Raw genomic sequence first — 24,680 nt, 5'->3', positions numbered from 1 at the left:
TTTTATTGAGATCATATTACGTGCAGGTGAGACACTTTGCCAAGGATATCAATAATAAAAAGACATGGATTTTGCTCTCAAATGGCATAAAAATTATAAGGGAAAAGCAATCTAAATAGCTGCAATAAAGGGAAGGAAGTGAGGATTAGATTTGGCAAAGTACAATTCAAATGTGCTGGGAACTCAGACAAGGCAGAGACTGCTTCCACTTGTGCATTAGGGAAGGCCCTCTGGAGGAAGTGACATCTGAAATGGACATGATGACCCATTAATATTTGAATATGTGAAGCTTACTAGGACCTCATCCATTCAGAGTTATAATTTGAGATTTAAGTTCCAGAACCCAGGTCAGAACAACAAATCCTCCAAAATTATATTTAGCTTGTATTGACAACTGACAATTAAGCAAAAATCAACAACAACACACAAAGTTGTACAAGGAAAGTTGAAAGAATATCAACACAGGGATAAGTTTAGATATGTCTTGAGCCTCTTAGCTGCTGGGATCTCATTCCAAAGGGAGAAGAATCCTTGGAATTTCACAATGCGTCCTGTCAAGAACAAAGATGGAAGTTACTCTGCATGAGGTGAAGGTGAGAAGTGAAGAGTAAGAAGGAAGGGGACTGGGAGGAGAACTGAGGAGAGAGAAAACAAAAAAGATGGGAAGAAAAGTGGGGAGTGGGGAAAGATTGGGAAGGATGGATACAAAGAACTCACCACCACTTCCTAAGCCAAAATTCAAGACCTTTCAGAAGCACCACGGACATTATCACTGTCAAGATCAAACCCATGGAGATGTGATGTTCTGTGGATTTTGGAGCAAACGAGGGTGTCATTTCAAATCCACTCTCTGTTTTACTGCATTTCCCGGGTCTTCTTTTATTCATTTGAGTGTCTGCCCCACCAATATGTCCTTTCTTTCTATTTCTTCTTTCATCCCTTTTTAGAGATGAAGACTTCATCTAACCCTCAACATCCTCCTACATCTGCAGATCCCTCATTTTCCAGTTTTCTATTTCTTTGATAACTTACTTTTATTTCTTTTGAGTCTGTAGTCCGTAGAATCCCAAATTTTTCATCTCCTGGTCTGCTTGAGGATCACCTACTCCTATTCCCAGCTTGGGCCCCAGTTCTTTCTTACTCTAGTAGGGGATGATGTCCTGGCCTCTTAGACTGCTGTGTCTCACTTGGCAAGACAGGTCAGTTGCTTCAATGGCTTCCACATCTAAGAACTTCCAAAGATACCATGCCCCATCTACATTGGGAGTGTCACTTTGCTGAGTACTCAGATGCTCCTGCTCACTCTACATCCACATCACCCAAATAGGCTTTGGGTGGAAGCCAGAAAGGTAACAAATCATAATCAGATGGCCAGGACCAGGACTGTGGCTAACAGATAGCCAGGCCTCTGGCCTTTCTGCAGAGGATAGGAAAGATAAACAGATGAGGACTCTAACACAGACTTAGAGGTTCAAACCTACACATCAGTTTAGAGAGACACATCTTTACAATCTCTAGGAATCTGTCACCTATGATTATCTTTTCCTCTTGGCTCGTTCTTAAAAAGGTGGGAAGGAGCTAATGGGAAGGTATGATTTTAAAATAGAGAATTCTTTGAGTAAGGTTGCAGCACTGACCTTGTCGCTGGACATCTGCCTTTCCTGCATCAAGAAGGTTCAAGTGAAAGTGAGGCAGGTGTCACTAAGGAGCCTGTGTATTATTTCCAGGGTGACTTGGTCCAAACTGTATAGTCTGCAAACATACTGAGCCCTAATTCCACCCTCTGGAGATGGCAAACATGAATTGTTTTGGAAGCTCAAGAAATCTGATCCTTGATAAGAAACCCCCATGAAGCCTACTGAGGCTGCCCCAAAGTGCAGCTCACAGTCTCCTGCTGTCTGAAACTCAAAGGGATCTGGGGAAGAGGGGTTGGGAATTAGGAGGGAGTAAAAAATATAAAATGAAATGAATGGAAGCAAAAGACAATACAAACAGAAGGGAAAATCTAGGAGATTTGAGGGAATGGGGCAAAGTTTGGTTTCAACAGAGGTTCTGAAAAAGAGAAATTAGTGGTAGTTGGAGGAAGAGATGGATGAAATGAGGAAGGGGCCAAATTGTTGAAATAACACAAAATGAATGCTTTGGACAAGAGAATAAGGTAGGACTGAATGTGAGAGAGTTGCCATTATAATAATGTAGAGTGAATGGAATGCAATAGATTACAGTGAATGTGTTGACAGATTGCTGAAGAGATGGAATGGGGAAGAAAATCCTTCTTTAAGGAGTCAATCAAAGAGTGAGGAAGCTGAGAGTATCTTGTTGGATGCCAGGGAAAGGAGTGGTCACTGGAAACCACTGATGGAAGATAATAAGGCACAAGCCTGATGTCAATGAGAGAGGAGTTTGTAAGTAACAGATGACTCGAAGCTTTTGTAGAATCAGGATTTCAATTTTACAGTCTGCCCAAAAGTGTGTAATTGCAGATTTATGATGAGAGGAGGTAAGGTTCAGAAGTGAATGAAGACTGTTTCGTAGAAGAAAAAGAAACTCATTGAGACATAGACACACTTCCACCAATATCCCCACTCCCTGTGGAAGGAATAGAATTCACATTCATGCTGCCATTGACTGGCATGGTTGGGAAATGCCTGAAGATTTCCACTGGAGAACATATGGAATAACTTCCCTAGTTCCATCCAATCCTCATTTCTGAAGTTGCCCTTGGACCAGGGCCTCAGGAAAATGATACTGCCACAGTTGCTCTCCCACTCATGAATCTGGAACTCATCCAACCAGACTGAGCCCAAAGTTTGGAACCAAGAATGGTTGTAAAAGGATGAGATCTGGATGACTTGGAAGGAGACTGGCTGATGGAAGTCTGTAGCGAAAGAGCAGATAAAATAAGGACAAAAACAGACATTGGGAAGGACAGAGAATGGATAAATAAAGGTGAAATAGAGGGGAAACTTAGAATCTGAAGGAAATAAGAGCCATAGTGTTATATCAAGAGACACTTTCCTGTTTCAGGGCCCCATGCTTTGTATCCAGCCTGCACAAGAACACAAGGACCTGGTCAGAGATACCCAGAATGGAACAAGGCTGACACTTTCACTCTGTACATATATGCTGGGGAAAACCCACTACCTACACACACACACACACACACACACACACACACACACACAGACCCTCTTGCATCCAACTGGCCGGTTGTCAGAGTTCTTACCATCTTTATTGTCGCCACCTGGGAGGAGAACTGCTAGCAATAGAAGCTGCAGGAACAGCATTTCATTTGCAGATGTTCTTTCTTTCTCTCAGAAAAGTTGGTCTTTGATTTCTGTTCTAAACAAACCTACCTCACAATATTTCTATTATGACTTGCTTCTACTTCTATCAGAAAAACATTTCTGTTAATCATTGTCTTCAAAAAGAAAAAAACCTGCTCTTTCCCTAAACCCTGAATTACCTATTCAACTCTCACTCCCCTTTAGTTCTCTGGGCCACTGACTCAGAATCTCATTTCCCTTCAGTTCTCTGGACTGCCTACTCAGACTCATTGCCCCTCCAGTGCTGACTCTCCTCTTGAGCTTCCATCCTTTTCACCTTCCCCTCACTCAATTGCTACGGAACAAGTCTTGTGTGGCATTGAAAAGTCACTTTACCTCTTGGGGACTTTTTTTCTCATTCATACAACTGAAGCATGAAACTTAATGGCTTCCCAACACCCTATCTAATATTCTCATGCCCCTGCTCTTTTCTGTCACTCTGTCCTTCTCTTCCTTTTTTGAATGTTCCCCAAATATTCTCTTCCCCATCTCACCCCCACCCCACCTCATTCACTTCTCTGACTTCTCATTTGTTGCTTCATTAGAATCTCTATGATTGCCCTGTGTAACAATGTAAGTTACCACCAATTCTCTGCTATTCTTAGGGAAGAACCAGTTGCCTTCAAAGAGACCACAGGAACATTGAAACACATAAAGAAAAACCCCCTGTTTGACTCTCATTGGTAAATGTTCACTCACCAAACAGTCACTTAGCACCTGCTGCATACAAGCATCTTACTACACCCATGAATATACAGTGGTTGAAAATGAGATGACTTTATTCAAGGAGGTTTTAGTCTACTCTGGAAGAAAAACAATTAAACCAAGAATAATAAGTTTTGGTGTGCTGAGTTTTCTTATAATGTTTAGGCTCTCTAAACAAAAAAAAAGCATGCTTAAAACAACATTTTCTAAAGTTGTGATCCTTAACTGATGTTTATGCACTCAGAATCTTGACTTCAGTGGTTGGCTTGGGGTGTTGGACCAATACTCCTATTGTGCTGGATCCCCAACATCTAACAGAGTGCCTGGTAAGAGGTAGGTGCTCAATGAATATTTTTAAATGATGGAATAATTTGTCTCAGGCATGTAATTATTATTGAAAATTATGGAGAACTTGAATATAAAATATTTTTAAGACATCAGAAAGCATTTCTTGTAACCGTCCTTGGTGAAATGAGAACATTACAGGGTTTTATTTAGGAAGAAAGCACGTGCTAATAAACATGAAGTTTACACACAGAATCCTGTTGTAAATCCTATTACTTATAATAAGAAACCAATGAGAACTTGTGGGAAGTTAATAGAGTATTCTGGAACCATTTATCCAAAATTCCCTTCTTATTGGTCCTGATTAAATGTCCCATACCTGTCTTATATAAGCTGGTCTCTGCTGGACAAGCTGACCTCCCTATTTCATGATGTTTATAACTGTTTAAAGGCTCTTAAATATTTGTTTGTACTTTGTGCCACCAGGATAATTGTGTTTGGGCTATTTATTTTGTTATTTCTTGGTTTACAAGTAAAGATAAATTATCTCAGGCTAATTTAAGGAAGAAAATAATTTTTTGGAAAGTTAAGATTGTAATAGAAACCTGGAAAGAGCGTCACTGTCATACTTACCATTTAAAAAAAACTGGATAATCAAAATCACAACTTTTCTTGAATCCATCAGAGAGGGAAGATATGCCACTTTGACATTATTTTGAGCTGAAGGGAATTGAGATGCAGAAGACTCAAGAAAATATTTACCTCTCCCTTAACTACCTAAAAGAATTTAGATAAGGGGCCTGGCTCAGAGACAGAGCTATTACCAGTAATAACTTTATCTGAATGAACCATCTGTATGTCAGGGCAAAATCAGATTACCGTAAATCTGCACTTCGTATTGTCCTGTGAGTTACTCTCCTCTCCTTTGAGGCCCCAGGGCCCTGTTTCATTCCTTAGCTCAGGACAGCATCTAAGTATCAACTGCCTGACTTGCCCCTAGGTCCCATATTTTTAATGGAATTCCCATAATTACAAAATTAAATTTGTTTTTCTCCTGTCCATCTGTCTTATGTCAATTTAATTATTAGACCAGCCAAAGAAACTAGAACGGTAGAAGGGAAAATTTTTCTGCCCCTACAGTTTTGGCAACCCAGATAGGACCTTCACTGTCAGGATGCTGCTCACTCTGGGGCTGCTGCAGCTGAGAGATCCTGGAACTTCTGACAAGGTCTGGCGGAAGGTAAGAATTCTCACTACATCAGTCTCCTAGATCTCTATCTGCAGGGTCTGGTGGAAGCAAGAGTGGTGAGAGTCCTTTTTTCTTTTTCTAAATATAGATTACCAGAAGAAAATATTTATGTAACTTCTTTCTTGAGTACAGTGACTCTGGTAAAGATTTGGTATAAGTCCTCTTGTTTTCTATTAGTCCTTTTCCTCTGTTTTCATTTGTCTCTTGTTCTATGTCTTGACGGCTTGGCTTTTTCACGAGTGAGAATATTTACTCTGGCCACCACTGACCACAGGCTGTGCGTACTGATATGCATCTGGCAAACAGCCGAGCAGGCTGTGAATCCAAGCTGAAGCCAGACTGGCTTTAACTTGGGTTGGACTGGGTCCAGTGTGAGGGCTCTTCATTTGACTGGATGACTTCATTCCAGCTCTCGGGGGACTCTTGTCATAATGGGTCCCAGTCTATCAGGGGACTTTGTTGTCTCAATCTTCATTTTCTCATTATGATAACAAAGGTCCTTGTCTTCTTTGGCTGGATTTTGTGAGGGCTACATTTTTTGCAGTCTCCTTTGTGATACCTCTTGCATCCATGGTTAAGCCATAAAAAGACTTACTGGTTTGAGTCACTATTAACATTAATAGATCATACTCATCAATGGGCTGACAGTGAATCCTTTCAATTAGAAAAACTAATAGATTGAAAAACATCTTAGAGACCTCTCATCCTAAAGAACTGTCATCTTAGTAGCTAAAAATTAGAAAATTAAAAGTGGATACAAAGGAGTGTGACAGCTAGCCTTAGTGACTCGTTTAAAAAGATAAAAGAGTAGAAATTAGACTTGGAACAAAAATTAAAGTCCACATCCAACATTAATCCCCCTTCTTAAAAAGGGCCCTGTCTCCTCAGCAAACTCCCAAGCTCTCCTACAAATAATCAGGAAATGGATCAGCTGGAGGCTAGTGCTCAGTGGCTAATAGAAGCAATAGTAATGGTGTCCCCACCTAAGGTGAATTGGCCCAAGGTTCTATTGTATACCCAGAAAGAAGGAGAACATTCAAAGGCCTTTATTCATTGCTTTATGCAGACTTTTCAAAAGCATACTGCACTAAACCTTAAAATTCCAGAATATAGAAATCTTTCAATTTCTGCCTTAACAGGAAAAATTTCCCTCAATATAAAAAGGCAAAATAGGGGCCAGCCTGGTGGTGCAGTGGTTAAGTTAACACGTTCCGCTTTGGCAGCCTGGGGTTTGCCGGTTTGGAACCCAGGTGCAGACCTATGCACTGCTTGTCAAGCCATGCTGTGGCAGGCATCCCACCTATAAAATAGAGGAAGATGGGCATGAATGCTAGCTCAGGGCCAGTCTTCCTCAGGAAAAAGAGGAGGATTGGCAGCAGATGTTAACTCAGAGCTAATCTTCCTCAAATAAATAAATAAATAAATAAATAAAAAGGCAAATTCAATTAGTGGGCTTGAGTGGACTAGTATTGCCTAAGTATCATAATGGATATGGCTAACCAAGTCTTTGAAGATAGCTTGTAGTAATGCAAAAAGAGAAAAATAATTAAAATAAATAATTCTTGATTGGCAACTTGACTCTTTAGAGAAGCAAAAAAATCAACTCTGAAAGCAACTCAAAATTCACTCAGACCTTCTCCTATTGGCCTTCAGATCTTTATAGATATTATTTAAAAAGTCAGGACATTGGAAGTACAATTGTCCTACACTTCAGAAGGAAAAGGAAAAATTTAAATTGTAATTAGCCTAGAGTTATGATAATAGATGAATATACCACCAAACTCCTAGAATACTTGCATTCTTTCTTTATCCCTTGAAAATATAAACCTTACATGTCTTTAAAATGTCAGGACCCCGGAGATAACTAAAAATAAATAGTAATAAATATTGAATCCTTAAAAACAAAAGAGTTAAACACACCACCTTCTGGCACACCTGCTTAAGAGCTATGGTCCTGGTAGCTAAAATATCTATAAAAATAGTCAGAATCTTACTAAAGATAATCTAAAATTTTGTGTCTTGAGAGCTTGGCTTGGTAACTGTCAGGTTGAGCCCTAAAATATGGTACAACCCCATTTGCAGCCAGATAAGACTGAACAGAAATGTGAGCTGAACTTTGTGGCTAAGTGCCCTATTAAACTGCTGCCAGTCCTCAGGGAAATTAAAATGGCCATTATGAGGAATATTCCAGTCAAACAGCATCTATTAGGAAGTGCACTTAAAAGTTTGTGGTACCCATTTTAATTAGGCAGAAGCCTCCAAAAAGCTTCAAAATTCCAAAATGCTTTTGTCGAAATATTTGTTGTAAAAGGCTAATGAAAATTGAAAACACAAGTGGTACCTAAAATAAAAGACTATAAGACAAATATAAATCCTACTGCTCCTCTCTATCTTCCTTTATTCCAGTACTCATTCAGTAATGCTTTTATCTCAATTGACTTTCCACTCTAAAGAGATCATTAAACAGTTGCCTTTTAAAAAATGACCACTCGAGACTACAGGGAATCCTCTTCAGGCAAGTTTTACTCCTTGGTCAAAGGCCAACTAAGGGCCTTAAAGAATTTCCTGAGGATGATGTGAAGATGATGGTAAAGGCAGACTCTGAACTCACTTCCTCCCATCTACACAACAAGTTTACAACACCTCTTGGAACAGTTACCCCTGAGAGAGAACTGAAAACTGGATAAAAACAACCCCCACAACAAGGGACAGTGCTGACTGAGGTGGAGGAGACAGAAATATCTTTCTGGAGAGAGAAAAGCTGCTTTCTAGCTACAGCACTTCACAGCCAGCCAGGAGCAACCTTAAGGTATGAAGCCTTCACTGAAGGAGTGGGGGATCTGAGTGGTAGACTGTAATCACAATAAGCAGGTTTTGACTCAGCACAACCAAGATAAGTGCTATAATATCTGGATTTGCTGGCTATCAACAACAATGGCAAATACCCGCAGAAGAACTAATGGACATAAGGGAATAAAAAGCCTGCTCTTAAAGGGCCCATGCACAAATTCACTCCTTATGAAAAGCAACCTAAAATCACCAGAAATAAAGGTGCACAGTCTTTTGGCAAAAGGAGACTCACTTGATAGTCTTGGAGCACATCTCAGTGAGAGGCGAGACCTACTCAGGCTGGAACCCCCTCCCCAGGGACTGAGACATTGGTGGCAGTCATTATTATGACCTAGTACAGGTGTGCTGACACAGTTGCTATGAGACACCATTGGAGCTCTTCCTCTGCCCTGTTAGTGCAGGGGCCTACCCCACCCAGAAAAGCATCAATTTAATACAGTTCAGCCAGGCCAAGCAACCCACCCTAGGGACAGGCCATACCCAACAACAAGCTCTCGGGAAACTTGTTGACCCACATCAGCAGCATGCCTGGAAATTCTGCAGCCAGGAAAGTGGGTCCACATCTGTAGGGAAGGGCAGGTGCAAGTGGTGGGGCTGCATTGGTGGAGTGTGTGGGGCCTCTGTAGTGGGGCAACTGGGTCTACTTCAGTGGCTCAGGATGTATGCACAGGAAGGACTTTTTTGAGAGGATGTGTGGCCCTTTGGGTGGTGGGGCTTGTCAGCTGCAGCAGACTTTTGATTCTCAAACAGCCACATAGGGGATTAGCCCCACCTTACAAAGCCTAAAACAACTGGGTGCTCCCATGCCTGAGGCTGGCCAATCCTGAGAGATGAGACAACAGACTTGCAGGCCAGAGGCCTACAGAAATTGTAAGTTTGTGAGCCTAGCAACCAGCCTGGCTATGCTGGGGACCTACTTACTTAACAGAAAAACTGCAACAGCAGTGTGCTACTGGAACTTGTAGGCAACTGTGCTAGGGTTTCTCACAGATGATAAAGTGTCTGAGAGTCTATAGCAACCACACACAACTGAGCATTACAACCAGCCAGCCAGAGGGACAGCCTAGGCCCCCCAGGCATCTGCAGCAAGAGTAACCCTGCTACAACTGAAGAACGCATGTAGCCCACACAGGGGACACTACTGGAACATCTGTAACTGATGACAAGAGGGAAGGACACTGCTGGACATCATAAGACATCTCTTACATAAGGCTACCTCTTCAAGATTGAGAGATGTAGCTGACCTACCTACTGCATAGCTGTAAACACAGAGAAAGAGGCAGAATGAGGAGACAAATGAATACAATCCAAGTAAGGGAATAGGGCAAAACCTCAGAAAAAGAAATAGATGAAACAGAGATAAACAATCTACCTGGCAAAGAGTACAAAATAATAGTCATAAGGAGGCTCACTGATCTTGGGAGACAGATGGATGAACTCGGTGAGAATTTCAACAAAGAACTGGAAAATATAAAAAAAGAAGCAATCAGAAATGAAGAACATCTCAGTAAAAACCTTACAGGCTAGAAGTTAGTGGCACAATATATTTAAAGTGCTGAAAGAAAAACAACTTGCAGCCAAGAATACTCTACCTGGCAAGGTTATCATTCAGAATGGACGGAGAAAGAAAAAGTTTCCCAGACAAACAAAAATTAAAGAAGTTTATCACCAAAACCCAGCCTTGCAAGAAACACTAAAGGGAAATATTTAAGTGGAAAAGAAAAGAACACAAATAAGAGCAATAAAACAACAACAACAAAAAATGATGAAGTCCCTGGTAAAGGCAAATATACAGTAAAGGTAGCAGATCAACCCCCTATGAAGCTAATATGAAGGTCAAAAGACAAAAGTACTAAAATTATCTGTTTTCATGATAAAAGGGTAATGGATACACATGCACAAAAAAAGGGGTTAGATATGATGTCAAAAATATAAAATGTGGGGGGAGAAGAGAAGGAGAGTAGAGGTTTGAGCAAGAGGGAAAACAAAAGAGACCATCAACTTAATATATATTGCTATATAGTAGGCTGTTATATATGAACCTTATGGCAATCACAAACCAGAAAACTATGATAAATACACAAAAAATTAAGAGAAAGGAATCCATTCATAATACGAAAGAAAGCCATCAAGCTACAAGGGAAGAGAGCAAGAGAAGAAAAGAATAGAGAAAAGTTACTAAAACACAGAAAAAAATAACAAAATGACAATAAATACTGTCTTACCAATAGCTACTTTTTTTTTTTTTTTAAGATTTTATTTTATTTATTTATTTTTTCCTTTTTCTCCCCAAAGCCCCCCGGTACATAGTTGTATATTCTTCGTTGTGGGTCCTTCTAGTTGTGGCATGTGGGACGCTGCCTCAGCGTGGTTTGATGAGCAGTGCCATGTCCGCGCCCAGGATTCGAACCAACGAAACACTGGGCCACCTGCAGCGGAGCGCGCGAACTTAACCACTCGGCCACGGGGCCAGCCCCTTACCAATAGCTACTTTAAATGTCAATGGACTAAATGCTCCAAGCAAAAGGCAGAGGGTGGCCAATTGGATTTGAAAAAGACCAATATACATGCCACATAAAAGAGACAAATTTCAGACCTAAAGACATGCACAAACTGACAGTGCAGAGATGGAAAAAGATACTACATAAAAATGGCAAAGTAAAGAAGGCTATGGTAAGTGACACTTATATCAGACAAAATAGACTTTAAAACAAAAACTATAACAAGAGACAAAGAAGAGCACGACATAATGATAAAGGGAATAATAAAAAAATAGAAAATAACACTTGTAAATATCTATGCATCCAACATAGGAGCACCTAAATATATAAAGCAATTGTTAACAGACATAAAAGGAAAAATATACAGTAACACAATAATAATAGGGGACTTTAACATTCTACTTACACCAATGGATAGATCACCCAAACAGAAGATCAATTAGGAAACATTGGCCTTAAATGACACAATAAACTAGTTCAACTTAGTAGATATACACAGGATCATTCCATCCCCAAACCACAGAATACACATTCTTTTCAAGTGCACATGGAACATTCTCCAGGATAGATCACATATTAGGCTGCAAAACAACTCTCAATTAACTTAAAAAGATTGAAATAGTACCAAGGATCGTTCACAACCATAATAGTATGAAACTAGAAATCAACTACAGGAAGAAAATCAGAAAAGCTACAAATATGTGGGGAGTAAACAAAATGCTACTGAACAATGATTGAGTTAATGAAGAAATCAAAGGAGAAATCAAAAACTACCTGGAGAGAAACATGGCATAGTGAGCAGTTTTCTTTCTCTCTCCCCCTTCAAAATACAACTAGTTGGACATTCATTGTTCAACAAAAGATATCCACACAGCACTTCAGGACGCCTGACAGACCCGTGCTGCTATACATAAGAAGGTGGACAGACTTGCCCCTGGGAGGAGGTGGAGATAACTGAAAACTCCCCAACCCCCAGACAACCTAGTACCTGTGAGTGACTCTCTCCCTGCTGACATGCTCATAGCATCACCATGGTACTGAGGGTGGGCATGCGGGTGCATAGGTGACACGACTGTGGAAACAGGTGACTACAGCCCTAAGCCACCTGTGACTGCACCTTAGTCCAGTGGGAAAATCCATGGTCCCATAGCAGCTGCAGAGAAAGCCTCTACTCGGACTTAGCAGAGAGGCCCCACTCAGCAATCACAAGGCTGGGAGGCTCTGGGACAAAAAGGGTTTGGCTGGCTGAGCAACCTGCCAGCCACATTTAGCATACACAGCCTTGATGCCACCCTGAGGGGGCAAGGGAGACCCCGTGGGACAATGTGATGGGGCAGTGAAAATTCGGAGCCCCAGTGTGACTGCTCCTTGGTCCAGAGGAAAATCCACAGTCCCACAGCAGCTGCAGGGAAAGCCTCTACTCAGCCTTAGCAGAGAGGCTCTTCCCAGCAATCACAAGGCTGGGAGGCACCAGGGCAAAAGTGACACAGCTGAGCGAGCTAACTGCAGGCTGCATTAGATAGCCATGGCTCTGCTGTGGCCCAGAGTGGACAAGAGAGATCCTACAAGACCTGATGGTGGCAAAGCTGTGAGTCTAGGTGAACCTGCTCCCAGCTGCTGTGAAAGCCCATAACACCACTGCAGACCCTAAGGAAGGAACATGTCTAGGTGGTCTGCAAGAGCAGGCACCAGCAACCTGAGGTCCCCTTGTGATTGTTCCCACAGCTGGTGGGAGACCCCATAGGGCCACGGTGATCATGAGGATGGGCCCAGGCTTGGTCAGGAACAGCTTACAGGGATCCTGGTCAGTGCAGATTACACAGCTGCTGCACCCTCCCCACCAGTAGAAGCAAGTGGAAGCAGTAACCAAACTCTGTCTCTACGAGAAGGCACAAATCCACACCATTAAGCAGTGTGAAAAAAATATATTAAATCTCCAGAATAGAAGGAAAATGACAAGTACTCAGAAAACAATCCCAAAGATACTGAAATCTATAACCTAAATGACAACTAATTCAAAATAGCTATCATTAAAAAACTCAATGAGTTAAAAGAGAATACAGATACACAACTCAATGAGGTCAGGAGCTACATCACAAAAGAGTTGATACTATAAAGAAGAACCAATCAGAAATGTTGGAGATGAATAACACAATGGAGGAGATTAAGAAAAATCTGGACTCTCTGAACAGTAGGTTTGATAATATAGAGGACAAAATTAGCAATTTGGAGGATAGGAATATAGAAATGTTTCATATAGAGGAGGAGAGAGAACTAAGACTAAAAAGAAATGAAGAAACTTTCCGAGAAATATCTGACTCAATTAGGAAATGCAACATAAAGATTATAGGTATCCAAGGAGAAGAGAAGGAGACAGGGGCAGAAAGCCTGTTCAAACAAATAATGGCTGAGAATTTCCCAATCCTGGGAGAGAGATGGAAATCCATGTAACAGAAACTAATAGATCTCCAAACTTTATCAATGTTAAACTACCAATCCTGAGGTGTATCATAGTGAAGCTTGTAAAACTCAATGACAAAGAGAAAATATTAAGGGAGTAAGGCAGAAGAAAATAACCTACAAAGGAACCCCCATCAGGCTGTCAGCATATTTCTCAGAAGATACCTCACAGGCTAGGAGAGAATGGAATGATATATTCAAAACTCTGAAGGACAAGAGCTGGCAGCCAAGAATACTCTAACCAGCGAAAATATCCTTTAAATATGATGGAGAAATAAAAACTTTCCCAGATAAACAAAAGTTAACAGAGTTCTTCGCCACAAGTCCCCCCCCCCCCGACAAAAAATGCTCAGGAAGACCCTCATACCTGAAAAAAAAAAAAGGAAATGGGTTACAAAGCCCAGAGCAAAGGAGATAAGTAGAAAGACAAAATCAGAAAATTGCAGGTCTAGATCAGAACAGGTTAGCAAATGTTAAGTATAGCATTAAAGATAAAAGGAAGGGAAACACCAAGAAAAAATATACTCTTGTCATTTTAACCAGAAACTCACAACAAAGAAGGAAGAAAAAAAGATCTGATGATAATAATCTAGAAGGAGAAGAGGAGAGGGTTGAAACAGCTTAATCTAAGGAAATGGGCTATCAGAAAATGGCCTATCTCATCTATGAGATGTTTTATACAGAAAACATGGTAACCACTAAACAAATAACAAGAATAGAGACACAAATTACAAATAAGAGGAAAGCCAATATAGAAAACTACCTACTTGAATTGGTAGTCCAAAAATCACAGGACAAGAAACAAAGGAAATGAAGGAGAACTGGAAAATGAGTGATAAAATGGCAATATTAGGCCCCCACATTTCAATAATCACTCTAGATGTAAATAGATTGAATTCTCCAATCAAAAAACACAGTGTGGCAGCATGGATTTAAGGAACAAGGCCCAACAATATGTTGCCTTCAGGAAACACACCTCAGACCCAAAGACAAACACAGACTCAGAGTGAAGGGATGGAAGATGGTACTCCAAGCTAATAATGAACATAAGAAAGCAGGTGTTGCTATACTTATATCAGACAAAGTTGACTTCAAAGCAAAAGAGGTAAAGAGAGACAAAGAGGGGCAGTTTACAATGATAAAAGGGACACTCCACCAGGAAGACATAATGCTTATAAATATATATGCACCCAACACAGGAGCACCAAAGTACATAAAGCAGCTATCAACAAAACTAAAAGGAGATATCAACAACAATACAATAATAGTCGGGGACCTCAAGACCCCACTAACACCATGGATACATCATCCAAACAGAAAGTCAACAAGGAAATTGTAGAATTAAATGAAAAACTGGACCAGATGGACTTAATAGATATATATATGGAACACTCCATCCAAAAACAGCAGGTTACACATTCTTCTCAAGCACACATAGAACATTTTCAAAGATAGATCACATGTTTGGAAACAAAGCAAGCCTCAACAAATTCAAGAGGATTGAAATAATATCAAGCATCTTTTCTGAGCATAATGCTATGAAACTAGAAATCAACTACAAGAATAAAGCTGGGAAAGGAGCAAAAATATGGAGATTAAACAACATGCTACTGAACAACCAGTGGATCATTGAAGAAATTAAAGGAGAAATCAAATACTATCTGGAGACAAATTAAAATGAAAACATGCATGGCTGGCCCCGTGGCCGAGTGGTTAAGTCCACGCACTCCGCTGCCGGTGGCCCAGTGTTTCATTGGTTCGAATGCTGGGTGCGGACATGGCACTGCTCATCAAACCACGCTGAGGCAGTGTCCCACATGCCACAGCTAGAAGGACCCACAACGAAGAGTATACAACTATGTACCAGGGGGCTTTGGGGAGAAAAAGGAAAAAATAAAATCTTAAAAAAAAAAAAAATGAGAACACGCCATACCAACTCATCTGGGATGCAGCAAAAGCAATCCTAAGAGGGAAATTCATTGCAAGACAGGCTCACCTCAAGAAACAAGAAACATCTTAGATGGGCAATCTCAAACTACATCTAACAGAATTAGAAAAAGAAGAACAAAGGAAGCCCAAAATCAGTAGAAGGAGGAAAATAATAAAAAATTAGAGCAAAACTAAATGAAATTGAAACAAAAAAGACAGTAGAAAGGATCAATGAAACAAAGAGTTGGTTCTTTGAGTAAATAAACGAAATTGACAAACTCTTTGCAATGCTCACTAAGAAAAAAAAGAGAGAAGATTCAAATAAATAAAATTAGAAATGAAAGAGGAGAAATCACAATGGATACCACAGAAATACAAAAGATTATAAGAGAATACTATGAAAAACTATGTGCCAACAAATTGGACAACCTAGAAGAAATGGCTAAATTCTTAGACTCTTACAACCTCTCAAAACTGAATCAGGAAGAAATAGAGAGTCCCAATAGAACAATCACAAGCAAAGAAATTAAAAGAGTAATCAAAAACCTCCCCAAAAATAAAAGTCCAGGACCAGACAGCTTCTCTGGACAATTCTAACAAACATTCAAAGAACATTTAGTGCCTATCCTTCTCAAACTATTCCAGAAAATTGAGGAAGATGAAAATAACCTACAAAGGAACCGTGGACTTAACCACTCGGCCACGGGGCCAGCCATGCATGTTTTCATTTTAATTTGTCTCCAGATAGTATTTGATTTCTCCTTTAATTTCTTCAATGATCCACTGGTTGTTCAGTAGCATGTTGTTTAATCTCCATATTTTTGCTCCTTTCCCAGCTTTATTCTTGTAGTTGATTTCTAGTTTCATAGCATTATGCTCAGAAAAGATGCTTGATATTATTTCAATCCTCTTGAATTTGTTGAGGCTTGCTTTGTTTCCAAACATGTGATCTATCTTTGAAAATGTTCTATGTGTGCTTGAGAAGAATGTGTAACCTGCTGTTTTTGGATGGAGTGTTCCATATATATATCTATTAAGTCCTAACACATTCTTCGAAGCCAACATCACCCTGATCCCAAAACCAGACAATGACAAGACAAAGAAGGAAAACTACAGGCCAATATCACTGATGAACATAGATGCAAAAATCCTCAACAAAATTCTGGCAAACCAAACACAGCAATACATTAAAAAGATCATACACCATGATCATGTGGATTTATACCTGGGACACAGGGACGTTTTAACATCCACAAGTCAATCAACATGATACACCACATTAACAAAATGAGAAACAAAAACCACATGATCATCTCAATAGACACAGAGAAATCATTCAACAAGATCCAATATCCATTTATGATAAAAACTCTCAATAAAATGGGTATAGAAGGAAAATGCCTCAACATAATAAAGGCCATATATGACAACCCCACAGCCAACATCATACTCAATGGGCAAAAACTGAAAGGCATCTCTCTGAGAACAGGAACAAGACAAGGATGTCCACTCTCACCACTCTTATTCAACATAGTACTTGAGGTTTCGGCCAGAGAAATTAGGCAGGAAAAAGAAATAAAAGGAATCCAAATAGGCAATGAAAAAGCTAAATTCTCACTGCAGATGACATGATCTTATATATAGGAAACCCCAAAGAATCCACTGGAAAACTATCAGAAATAATCAACAACTACAGTAAATGTGCAGGGTATAAAATCAACTTACATAAATCAGTAGCGTTTCTATACTCTAATAATAAACCAACAGAAAAAGAACCCAAGAATGCAATCCCATTCGCAATCACAACAAAAAGAATAAAATGCCTTGGGGTAACTTTAACCCAGGAAGTGAAAGGCCTATACAATGAAAATTACAAGACATTCTTGAAAGAAATTGATGACGACATAAAGAGATGGAAAGATATTTCATGCACATGGACTGGTAGAGTAAACCTAGCCAAAATGTCCATACTACCTAAAGCAATCTACAGATTCGATGCAATCTCAATCAGAATCCCAATGACATTCTTTACAGAAATAGAACAAAGAATCCTAAAATTCATGTGGGGCAACAAAAGACCCCGAATTGCTAAAGCAATCCTGAGAAAAAAGAACAAAGCTGGAGGCATCACAATCCCTGACTTCAAAACATACTACACAGCTACAGTAATCAAAACAGTGTGGTACTGGTACAAAAACAGAAGCACAGATCAATGGAGGAGAATTGAAAGCTCAGAAATAAAACCACACATCTATGGACAGCTAATCTTCAACAAAGAGCTGAGGGCATACAATGGGGAAATAAAAGTCTCTTCAACAAATGGTGCTGGGAAAACTGGACAGCCACATGTAAGAGAATGAAAATTGACCATTCTTTTTCACCGTTCACAAAAATAAACTCAAAATGGATCAAAGACCTAAAGGTAAGACCTGAATCATAAGGCTTCTAGAAGAAAATATAGGCAATAGACTCTTTGACATAAGTATGGCAACACCTGCTTTCTTATGTTGTGTTAAAAGGATCTTTTCGGACACAATGTCTTCTCAGACAAGGGAAACAATAGAAAGCATAAACAAGTGGGACTTCATCAGACTAAAGAGCTTCTTCAAGGCAAGGGAAAACAGGATTGAAACAAAAAAAACAACCCACCAGTTGGGAAAAAATATTTGCAAATCATATATCCAACAAAGGGTTAATCTCCATACTATATAAAGAACTCACACAATTCGATAACAAAAAGTCAAACAACCCAATCAAAAAATGAGAAGGGGACATGAACAGACATTTCTCCAAAGAAGATATACAGATGGCCAATAGACACATGAAAGGATGCTCATCATCACTGATCATCAGTGAAAGGCAAATCGAAACTACACTAAGATATCACCTTACTCCCGTTAGAATGGCAAAAATAACCAAAACAAAAAGTAACAAATGTTGGAGAAGTTGTGGAGAAAAAGGAACCCTCATACACTGCTGGTGGGAATACAAACTGGTGCAGCCACTGTGGAAAACAGTATAGAGATTTCTCAAAAAATTAAAAATAGAAATACCATATGACCCAGCCATGCCACTACTGGGTATCTATCCAAAGAACTTGAAATCAGCAATTCCAAAAGTCCCATGCATCCCTATGTTCATTGCAGCATTATTCACAATAGCCAAGATGTGGAAGCAACCTAAGTGCCCATCAACTGATGATTGGATGAAGAAGATATGGTATATATATATATATACACTGTGGAATACTACTCATCCATTTAAAAGGATAAAATTGTTCCATTCACAACAACATGGATGGACCTTGAGGGTATTATGTTAAGTGAAATAAGCCAGATAGAGAAAGACAATATCTGTATGACTCCACTCATATGTAGAAATTAAACATGGAGACAAAGAGAATAGATTAGTCGTTATCAGGGGAAAGGTGGGTTGGGGGTGGGTGCAAAGGGTGAAATGGTGCACCTACGACACGCCTGACAAACAATAATGTATAAATGAAATTTCACAAGGTTGTAAACTATCATAATCTCAATAAAAAGTTAAAAAAGGTTAAAATGTCAAAAGGTTTATGAAAATTGTCATGAAATGTTTTTGGAATGTGAAACTGTTAAATACATCATTCAATACATCAATTCAATACATCATTAAAAAAACCAACCTGGAGACAAATGGAAATATGACATGCCAAAATTTATGTGATACAGCAAAAGCAGTTCTAAGAGGGAAGTTTACAGCAATAGAGGCCTACCTCAAAAACAAGAAAAATCTCAAATAAGCAATCAAACAGTACACCTAAGGGAACTTAAAAAAGAAGAACAAACAAAGCCCCAAGTCAGCAACTCATTGAGTTTGTTTTGTTAACTATTTTGAAATGTCTCTGTTAGATTGTAAATTTCTGTGGCTTCAAGATTTGTTTCTAGGTAATTGTCATTCTCCTTCTGGTCTGGAGTGTTAATGTATTTCTCCTTGCTTATTGATCGGGTGGACCTTTGTCATTGCTTATTGGTAAGATCTGGGCCCAGATTCCACCTGACTCCACTGAGGGGAGCAGAAGCTGTGTTTTCTGAACTCATGGTGACCACTAGCAGTCGTGCCCATTAATTGGAATTTGCGCTGATAGGTCTCTCTGCATGTGGCCACCACTGCTTCACATGCGTAGGTGCAGACAGTCTGGTGAGAATCCCTTGCTCTGGCTGAACAGCCAAGTTGATGACCCATATGGGATGGAAGAAGGGAGGGCCTTCTTTCTTGCCTGTGTTCCTGCTGTCCACTCACTGGCTGCTTGCCTGGGCTGCTTGGCTTGGTGGGGGCACCACCCCATGATGGCTTAGCCGCCTAAGTGTGGAGTGTCCCCATGGGTTGGGAAGAAACTCTGACAGCAAAAGTGTTCCTGTAGAGTGCTGCATTTTTCCCCATTCTCCTCTCAGAGTTTCACAGAAGGACCCACATTCTAGATCACAGCCACTGGAGAGGGGGATGACATCTGCTCATCTCCCTCCACTGCCTTCCAGGGGGTCCACTCCACCATCTTCAGTTATATGTCTGCATGGATGTCTCAGATGCCTACTGTGCTGTGTGGATGTCCTCTGTCGGTTAATGAATGACCTTTTCATTCTATCTTAAGGGGAATAGCCAAGGGGAACAGCTGACTCCACCATGATGATGACATCACTACTGTTTCTCAAACTTCTGATTAACTTTGGTCACTTTCCAGTCACTTGGAATAATTAGTCTTAATGTTTTTGTCCATGTTTAATAATTTGTATATATGAAAGGAATCACTGAATCTCTTCAAGCCATTATTAACTCCTCCTTTTCTACTTCATTTACTAAATTTCCTTTCACTCTCTTTCTGGTTAAATATCCGACTCATTCCACCCATGCCTCAGGCCAGGTGGTCTGCCTGATACTAGCTGGACAAATTAAATTATATTAATTTCTGGCTGGAGTAATTAGTACAAGTGGTGGGCAGGTAAATAAATCCAGGGTAACAAATGTTTTTTTTTCTTTTACATAACTCATGGTCAAAGAAGAAAAGAAGTGCAATAATAAAATATTTCTAGCTTAATGATAATAAAAACAAAGCATGTTTACATTTGCAAAATACAGCTAAAAATTGCTTAAGGGAAAATTTATAGATTTAAGTTCTTATTAAAAAGGAAAATTATCAAGAAGATGATCTATACTTAAAAATTAAGAATATAGGTTTTTTTAAGAAAAAAGTAAAATTAATAAAATAGTAAGGAGAATAAAGAACATAATAAAGATATGAATAGTAAACAATATAATAGAAAAAATTTTAGTCAACAGTATTAGAATTTGAATCTTTTAAATTCTTAGTGAAACACAAACTCTTAACAAAATTGGTAAGGAATAAAGAGAAAATAGAAAAAGCAAAAATGAACAAGAGAATATTAGTTCTGATCCTACAGACAATTAGAGCAGGAAGACATAAATGTGAAGAAATTAAAGTCAATAAACAAACCTAGGTAAAAAAAAATTCATTAAAAACACAACCTGTCAAAAGTGACTAAAATAAATAGAAAATATGAATAGCTCAAAACTTTTTAAAGATATTGATTTGTAACTATAAAACCTCCCCAAAGAAAATTCCAGATTCAGAAGCTTTAAGTGGCTAATTCTTTCAGACAATTAGGAAAAAAGAAAAGCAAGAATACACAAGTTCTTTCAGGAAATACAATGTTGAGACCAATTTATATTTTATGAGACTAGAATAACTACGAAACTGAAACCTGACAAGCATGGTATAAGGAAACAAAATTGCAGACCACAATAACATATCAACATAGTTTCAAAAATGTTCCCCAAAAATATTAGAAAATATATTCCAGCAATATATAAAAAGAATATTTCATGACAAAAGGAATTTATTCCAAGAATGAAAAACTGATTTATTATTTGAAAATCTGTTAACAGAATTCATTACATCAGCAAAACAAAGGCTAAAAAATAATCTTCTCATCTCGATGTTTATAGAAAAACTATTTGTAAAAATCAATATCCATTGTTGATAAAAATTCTGTTTCTATGAAAATCTAAAGCTAACACCATACCTCATTGTGAAATATTGAACCTATTTTTCTAAAATGGACGCTCTTACCATCTGTCTACAATACTATAATGGAGCTTTAAAACAATGGAATAATGTAAAACAAGGGATGCAAATTATATAATTATTTGAAAGGAATAATAAAACTCTTCATTTCCAAGTGATGTGACTGAAGACGTAGAAAATCTTACTAAATCTACATTAGCAGCTATAAAAATAATAAGTATATATAGCAAGCTCTCAAATCAATTTTTTCTTCATATTAATTACAAAAAGCACAAAAATGATATTTTAAAATATCAATATCAGTAACATCAAAACATGAAACACTTATATTGTATTATACTCATATTGTAGCACTATTCAGAATAACCAAGATAGTGGAAATAAGTTAAATGTCCATCAACGGGAGAATGCATAAAGAAAATGTGGTATATGCATAGAATGGAATATTTTTCATCCTTAGAAAAGAAGGAGATCTTGCCATTTGTGACAACATGGATGGACCTAGAGGACACTAAATTAAGTGAAATAAGCTGAAATAAACCAGACATAGAAAGACAAATACTATATGATCTCACTTATATGTGGAATCTAAAATAGTCAAACTCATAAAAGCGGAGAGTAGAATGGTGGATACCAGAGGCTGTGGGGAGGGAGAAATTGACAGACGTCTGCCAAGCGTACAATTTTCAGTTATACAAGATGAATGAATTCTTGAGACCAAATTTAAGGAATAGTGACTATAAGTAACTATCCTGAACTGCATACTTGAAATTTGCTCACTGGTCATATCTTAATTTTTCTTAGCACATACACAAAAAAATGGTAACTATGTGAGGTAATAGATAGGATAATTAGCTTGATTGTAGTGACTAATTCACAATGTATAGGTATATCAAATCACCAGATTGTACACCTTAAAAATACACAATAAAATAGAAAAGAAGGCTGTCCTGGTGGCACAGTGGTTATGTCCACACATTCTGCTTCGGTGGCCCAGGGTTCACTGGTTTGGATCCTGTGTGTGGACCTACACATTACTTGTCAAGCCATAGTGTGGTAGGCATCCCACATGTAAAGTAGAGTAAGATGGGCACAGATGTTAGCTCAGGACCAGTCTTCCTCAGAACAAAAGAGGAGGATTGACGGCAGATGTTAGCTCAGGGCTAATCTTCCTCAAAAAAAGAAAAAAGAAAATCGGCATCCAGTTTTTCTGCAACAAGCAACCTTCAGACTCCACAAGCGATATTATGCCTTAAACATTAGAATGTGTTTAGATATTTTAACAATGACAAATGAAAATTCGTGTTTTATTTATGAAAATGCTCCATCCAAAATGACTTGACATGGTGGGAAAAGGAGACTGAGGTGGGGACTTGGCAGTGACTAGGGAGTGCAGGCAGGGTGAGATTTCCTGTGCAGAGGCTCACATGGTTTGAACACTTTGCCGGTGACAAAGTAAGGGACATTAGGCTTTTTTATCAGCTTTCCTGGATGTGTGGCAGAAGGAGAAGAGGAAGGAGTTTAAAGGCTTAAAAGATGTCAGAAAACAACTCTGTCAGTATCACACAGTGTTGATTAACGTATCTGTATAGTAAGTTTTAATATTGGAAGGAGTACTTATTTTCATTTTCTTCTTCTTCTTCAGATTGTTGTAGTTATTTAAAGATGTGATTTTCCATGTAAATTATAGAATAAGTTTGCCTCTTCCACAGCAATCTGACTGGGATTTTAAAAGGAGTTGCATTAACCTATGGATCAAATTAGGAACTAATTTTGTTCTTACTTTTCTAGCATCTTGAGATAAGATATAGGTTATTTATTACAGACTTGCTCTCTAATGTAAATATTTACTGCTATGAATTTTCTATTTAGAATTGCTTTAGCTACATCCCACAAATTTTGATACATTGCAAGTTCATTTTGATTCAAAGGTTTGTACTATTTGTATTTCCTTTGAGACCGCCTCTTTGACCCAAGGATCATTTAAATTCCATGTATGTGTAGATTTCCCTATTGTCTTTCTGTTATTTATTTCTAACTTGATTCTATTATGGTTGGAAAACCATAATATCCTCAGTATGATTTCCATCCTTTTAAATTCTTTGAAGTTTATCTTGTGGTCAAGGATATGGTTTATCTTGGTGTGAGGTGGAGGATGGGTTACACCCTTGGCTCTGCTGGAAATGCTACTATGGACAGACAAGGACTGGTGGCTTTTGTGTGTTGGGGACTGAGTTAGGATCCTAGCTCCACTGACACTTCAGGTGTAGGCAGATTAGGCACCCCACTGGCACAGGCTGTCAATCTCCATATTAAGTCCCTGTTGGGCTTCCTCTTTCTTGATTCTTTGTCATGGAGAATAAACTTTCTTTTTACTTTTTATTTTGCTCTTATTTTCCTTTTGTTGGTTTTTGCCTAGGCCTATTGACAGTTTCAGGTTCAAGTGGCAGGCTCCTCCACATCCCAGCCTGAGATATACAGGAGATAAAATAATTCCTTGGGCATTCACTGTGGTTTCATTCTTCAAGTCCTGAGGTCCCTAGCCAAACCACCTTGTCCATTTTTTTTTAAAAAAGTGAATATTTTTTATTGAAACATAATTCACATATGATATTATATTAGTTTCAAGTGTACAATGTATTGATTCAATATTTGTATATATTGTGAAATTATCACCAGAATAAGTCTAGTTAACATCGGTTACCATACAAAAGTTATAATTGTTTTTTATTCTTGTGATGAGAACATTTAAGATCTACTCTCTTAGTAACTTTCAAATATGCAATACAGTATTATTAACTATAATTAATAATCCTTTCTTATTCACCTTCCACAATAATTTTGATTGTCTGTTGAATTATTTCCAAGTTATTTATTTGTATTTACTGGAGAGAGCAGAGAAAAGTGAATATATACCATGTTTTTCTGGAATCCGAATAGATTAAACTTTGTAGGAAATGGGAAATCTATTTTCCAGAATTCCATGATATTTTATAATTTTAACATGCCCAACAGTGGTGTATAAACTACACTTCTTCCAAATCCTAACCAACACTATTAAAGTCAATCTTTTTTACTTTTAGATATTCTAATAGTGTGTAGTAGAATCACACTGGGGTTTGATTTGTATTGCCTAATCACTGATAATGTTGAGCATCTCTTCAAGGGCTTATATTACATCCAAATATATTCTTTAAGTGTTTTAAAAATCTCATTGTCATTATATTGCATACTTTCGATACATGTTTATTTAACCAATGTTATGTAGTCATTGAATAATTGGAAGTGCTGGACTA

General features: G+C 38.5%; 1 pseudogene; it reads right to left on the bottom strand.

Moving 5' to 3' along the window:
• Window positions 1–508: 508 nt before the first annotated feature.
• Window positions 509–3,287, bottom strand: LOC106835780 (T-cell surface glycoprotein CD1a-like; annotated as a pseudogene).
• Between the last annotated feature and the right edge of the window lie 21,393 nt (window positions 3,288–24,680).

This window comes from Equus asinus, chromosome 25 (assembly GCF_041296235.1).
Source record: "Equus asinus isolate D_3611 breed Donkey chromosome 25, EquAss-T2T_v2, whole genome shotgun sequence".
In the NCBI taxonomy this organism is placed as follows: Eukaryota; Metazoa; Chordata; class Mammalia; order Perissodactyla; family Equidae; genus Equus; species Equus asinus.
Note: the sequence above shows the minus strand (reverse complement) of the source record. Positions and strands in the feature narration are given on the sequence as shown.